Source organism: Hyla sarda, chromosome 3, assembly GCF_029499605.1.
Source record: "Hyla sarda isolate aHylSar1 chromosome 3, aHylSar1.hap1, whole genome shotgun sequence".
In the NCBI taxonomy this organism is placed as follows: domain Eukaryota; kingdom Metazoa; phylum Chordata; class Amphibia; order Anura; family Hylidae; genus Hyla; species Hyla sarda.
Genome location: NC_079191.1, coordinates 7,587,792 through 7,593,791, shown reverse-complemented (window position 1 = coordinate 7,593,791; position 6,000 = coordinate 7,587,792).

The following is a 6,000-nucleotide window of genomic DNA, read 5'->3' as shown; positions in this document are numbered from 1 at the left end:
CAGGTCACATCTATACATTATCTGTACTCAGAGAGTTATCACTGTTATCTGTGGTGTTACATAGGACTGCAGGTCACATCTATACATTATCTGTACTCAGAGAGTTATCACTGTTATCTGTGGTGTTACATAGGACTGCAGGTGACATCTACTACATTATCTGTACTCAGAGAGATATCACTGTGTTATCTGTGGTGTTACATAGGACTGCAGGTCACATCTATACATTATCTGTACTCAGAGAGATATCACTGTTATCTGTAGTGTTACATAGGACTGCAGGTCACATCTATACATTATCTGTACTCAGAGAGTTATCACTGTTATCTGTAGTGTTACATAGGACTGCAGGTCACATCTATACATTATCTGTACTCAGAGATATCACTGTGTTATCTGTGGTGTTACATAGGACTGCAGGTCACATCTATACATTATCTGTACTCAGAGAGTTATCACTGTGTTATCTGTGGTGTTACATAGGACTGCAGGTCACATCTATACATTATCTGTACTCAGAGAGTTATCACTGTGTTATCTGTGGTGTTACATAGGACTGCAGGTCACATCTATACATTGTCTGTACTCAGAGAGTTATCACTGTTATCTGTGGTGTTACATAGGACTGCAGGTCACATCTATACATTATCTGTACTCAGAGAGTTATCACTGTTATCTGTGGTGTTACATAGGACTGCAGGTCACATCTATACATTATCTGTACTCAGAGAGTTATCACTGTGTTATCTGTGGTGTTACATAGGACTGCAGGTCACATCTATACATTATCTGTACTCAGAGAGTTATCACTGTGTTATCTGTGGTGTTACATAGGACTGCAGGTCACATCTATACATTATCTATACTCAGAGAGTTATCACTGTGTTATCTGTGGTGTTACATAGGACTGCAGGTCACATCTATACATTATCTGTACTCAGAGAGTTATCACTGTTATCTGTGGTGTTACATAGGACTGCAGGTCTCATCTATACATTATCTGTACTCAGAGAGTTATCACTGTTATCTGTGGTGTTACATAGGACTGCAGGTCACATCTATACATTATCTGTACTCAGAGAGTTATCACTGTGTTATCTGTGGTGTTACATAGGACTGCAGGTCACATCTATACATTATCTGTACTCAGAGAGTTATCACTGTGTTATCTGTGGTGTTACATAGGACTGCAGGTCACATCTATACATTATCTGTACTCAGAGAGTTACCCCTGTTATCTGTGGTGTTACATAGGACTGCAGGTCACATCTATACATTATCTGTACTCAGAGAGTTATCACTGTGTTATCTGTGGTGTTACATAGGACTGCAGGTCACATCTATACATTATCTGTACTCAGAGAGTTATCACTGTTATCTGTGGTGTTACATAGGACTGCAGGTCACATCTATACATTATCTGTACTCAGAGAGTTATCACTGTTATCTGTGGTGTTACATAGGACTGCAGGTCACATCTATACATTATCTGTACTCAGAGAGTTATCACTGTGTTATCTGTGGTGTTACATAGGACTGCAGGTGACATCTATACATTATCTGTACTCAGAGAGTTATCACTGTGTTATCTGTGGTGTTACATAGGACTGCAGGTCACATCTATACATTATCTGTACTCAGAGAGTTATCACTGTGTTATCTGTGGTGTTACATAGGACTGCAGGTCACATCTATACATTATCTGTACTCAGAGAGTTATCACTGTTATCTGTGGTGTTACATAGGACTGCAGGTCACATCTATACATTATCTGTACTCAGAGAGTTATCACTGTTATCTGTGGTGTTACATAGGACTGCAGGTCACATCTACTACATTATCTGTACTCAGAGAGTTATCCCTGTGTTATCTGTGGTGTTACATAGGACTGCAGGTCACATCTATACATTATCTGTACTCAGAGAGTTATCACTGTGTTATCTGTGGTGTTACATAGGACTGCAGGTCACATCTACTACATTATCTGTACTCAGAGAGTTATCACTGTTATCTGTGGTGTTACATAGGACTGCAGGTCACATTTATACATTATCTGTACTCAGAGAGTTATCACTGTTATCTGTGGTGTTACATAGGACTGCAGGTCACATCTATACATTATCTGTACTCAGAGTTATCACTGTGTTATCTGTGGTGTTACATAGGACTGCAGGTCACATCTATACATTATCTGTACTCAGAGAGTCATCACTGTTATCTGTGGTGTTACATAGGACTGCAGGTCACATCTATACATTATCTGTACTCTGAGTTATCACAGTGTTATCTGTGGTGTTACATAGGACTGCAGGTCACATCTATACATTATCAGTACTCTGAGTTATCACAGTGTTATCTGTGTTGTTACATAGGACTGCAGGTCACATCTATACATTATCTGTACTCAGAGAGTTATCACTGTGTTATCTGTGGTGTTACATAGGACTGCAGGTCACATCTATACATTATCTGTACTCAGAGATTTATCACTGTTATCTGTGATGTTACATAGGACTGCAGGTCACATCTATACATTATCTGTACTCAGAGAGTTATCACTGTGTTATCTGTGGTGTTACATAGGACTGCAGGTCACATCTATACATTATCTGTACTCAGAGAATTATCACTGTTATCTGTGGTGTTACATAGGACTGCAGGTCACATCTATACATTATCTGTACTCAGAGAGTTATCACTGTTATCTGTGGTGTTACATAGGACTGCAGGTCACATCTACTACATTATCTGTACTCAGAGAGTTATCACTGTTATCTGTGGTGTTACATAGGACTGCAGGTCACATCTATACATTATCTGTACTCAGAGAGTTATCACTGTTATCTGTGGTGTTACATAGGACTGCAGGTCACATCTATTACATTATCTGTACTCAGAGAGTTATCACTGTGTTATCTGTGGTGTTACATAGGACTGCAGGTCACATCTATACATTATCTGTACTCAGAGAGTTATCACTGTTATCTGTGGTGTTACATAGGACTGCAGGTCACATCTATACATTATCTGTACTCAGAGAGTTATCACTGTGTTATCTGTGGTGTTACATAGGACTGCAGGTCACATCTATACATTATCTGTACTCAGAGAGTTATCACTGTTATCTGTGGTGTTACATAGGACTGCAGGTCACATCTATACATTATCTGTACTCAGAGAGTTATCACTGTGTTATCTGTGGTGTTACATAGGACTGCAGGTCACATCTATACATTATCTGTACTCAGAGAGTTATCACTGTGTTATCTGGGGTGTTACATAGGACTGCAGGTCACATCTATACATTATCTGTACTCAGAGAGTTATCACTGTTATCTGTGGTGTTACATAGGACTGCAGGTCACATCTATACATTATCTGTACTCAGAGAGTTATCACTGTGTTATCTGTGGTGTTACATAGGACTGCAGGTCACATCTATACATTATCTGTACTCAGAGAGTTATCACTGTGTTATCTGTGGTGTTACATAGGACTGCAGGTCACATCTATACATTATCTGTACTCAGAGAGTTATCACTGTTATCTGTGGTGTTACATAGGACTGCAGGTCACATCTATACATTATCTGTACTCAGAGAGTTATAACTGATATCTGTGGTGTTACATAGGACTGCAGGTCACATCTATTACATTATCTGTACTCAGAGTTATCACTGTTATCTGTGGTGTTACATAGGACTGCAGGTCACATCTATACATTATCTGTACTCAGAGAGTTATCACTGTTATCTGTGGTGTTACATAGGACTGCAGGTCACATCTATACATTATCTGTACTCAGAGAGTTATCACTGTGTTATCTGTGGTGTTACATAGGACTGCAGGTCACATCTATACATTATCTGTACTCAGAGAGTTATCACTGTGTTATCTGTGGTGTTACATAGGACTGCAGGTCACATCTATACATTATCTGTACTCAGAGAGTTATCACTGTTATCTGTGGTGTTACATAGGACTGCAGGTCACATCTATACATTATCTGTACTCAGAGAGTTATCACTGTGTTATCTGTGGTGTTACATAGGACTGCAGGTCACATCTATACATTATCTGTACTCAGAGAGTTATCACTGTGTTATCTGTGGTGTTACATAGGACTGCAGGTCACATCTATACATTATCTGTACTCAGAAAGTTATCACTGTTATCTGTGGTGTTACATAGGACTGCAGGTCACATCTATACATTATCTGTACTCAGAGTTATCACTGTTATCTGTGGTGTTACATAGGACTGCAGGTCACATCTATACATTATCTGTACTCAGAGAGTTATCACTGTGTTATCTGTGGTGTTACATAGGACTGCAGGTCACATCTATACATTATCTGTACTCAGAGAGTTATCACTGTTATCTGTGGTGTTACATAGGACTGCAGGTCACATCTACAACATTATCTGTACTCAGAGAGTTATCACTGTGTTATCTGTGGTGTTACATAGGACTGCAGGTCACATCTACTACATTATCTGTACTAAGAGAGTTATCACTGTTATCTGTGGTGTTACATAGGACTGCAGGTCACATCTATACATTATCTGTACTCAGAGAGATATCACTGTGTTATCTGTGGTGTTACATAGGACTGCAGGTCACATCTATACATTATCTGTACTCAGAGAGTTATCACTGTTATCTGTGGTGTTACATAGGACTGCAGGTCACATCTACTACATTATCTGTACTAAGAGAGTTATCACTGTGTTATCTGTGGTGTTACATAGGACTGCAGGTCACATCTATACATTATCTGTACTCAGAGAGTTATCACTGTTATCTGTGGTGTTACATAGGACTGCAGGTCACATCTATACATTATCTGTACTCAGAGAGTTATCACTGTTATCTGTGGTGTTACATAGGACTGCAGGTCACATCTATACATTATCTGTACTCAGAGAGTTATCACTGTTATCTGGGGTGTTACATAGGACTGCAGGTCACATCTATACATTATCTGTACTCAGAGAGTTATCACTGTGTTATCTGTGGTGTTACATAGGACTGCAGGTCACATCTATACATTATCTGTACTCAGAGTTATCACTGTTATCTGTGGTGTTACATAGGACTGCAGGTCACATCTACACATTATCTGTACTCAGAGAGTTATCACTGTGTTATCTGTGGTGTTACATAGGACTGCAGGTCACATCTATACATTATCTGTACTCAGAGAGTTATCACTGTGTTATCTGTGGTGTTACATAGGACTGCAGGTCACATCTATACATTATCTGTACTCAGAGAGTTATCACTGTGTTATCTGTGGTGTTACATAGGACTGCAGGTCACATCTACACATTATCTGTACTCAGAGAGTTATCACTGTGTTATCTGTGGTGTTACATAGGACTGCAGGTCACATCTATACATTATCTGTACTCAGAGAGTTATCACTGTGTTATCTGTGGTGTTACATAGGACTGCAGGTCACATCTATACATTATCTGTTCTCAGAGAGTTATCACTGTTATCTGTGGTGTTACATAGGACTGCAGGTCACATCTACTACATTATCTGTACTCAGAGAGTTATCACTGTTATCTGTGGTGTTACATAGGACTGCAGGTCACATCTATACATTATCTGTACTCAGAGAGTTATCACTGTGTTATCTGTGGTGTTACATAGGACTGCAGGTCACATCTATACATTATCTGTACTCAGAGAGTTATCACTGTGTTATCTGTGGTGTTACATAGGACTGCAGGTCACATCTACTACATTATCTGTACTCAGAGAGTTATCACTGTTATCTGTGGTGTTACATAGGACTGCAGGTCACATCTATACATTATCTGTACTCAGAGAGTTATCACTGTTATCTGTGGTGTTACATAGGACTGCAGGTCACATCTATACATTATCTGTACTCAGAGAGTTATCACTGTGTTATCTGTGGTGTTACATAGGACTGCAGGTCACATCTATACATTATCTATACTCAGAGAGTTATCACTGTGTTATCT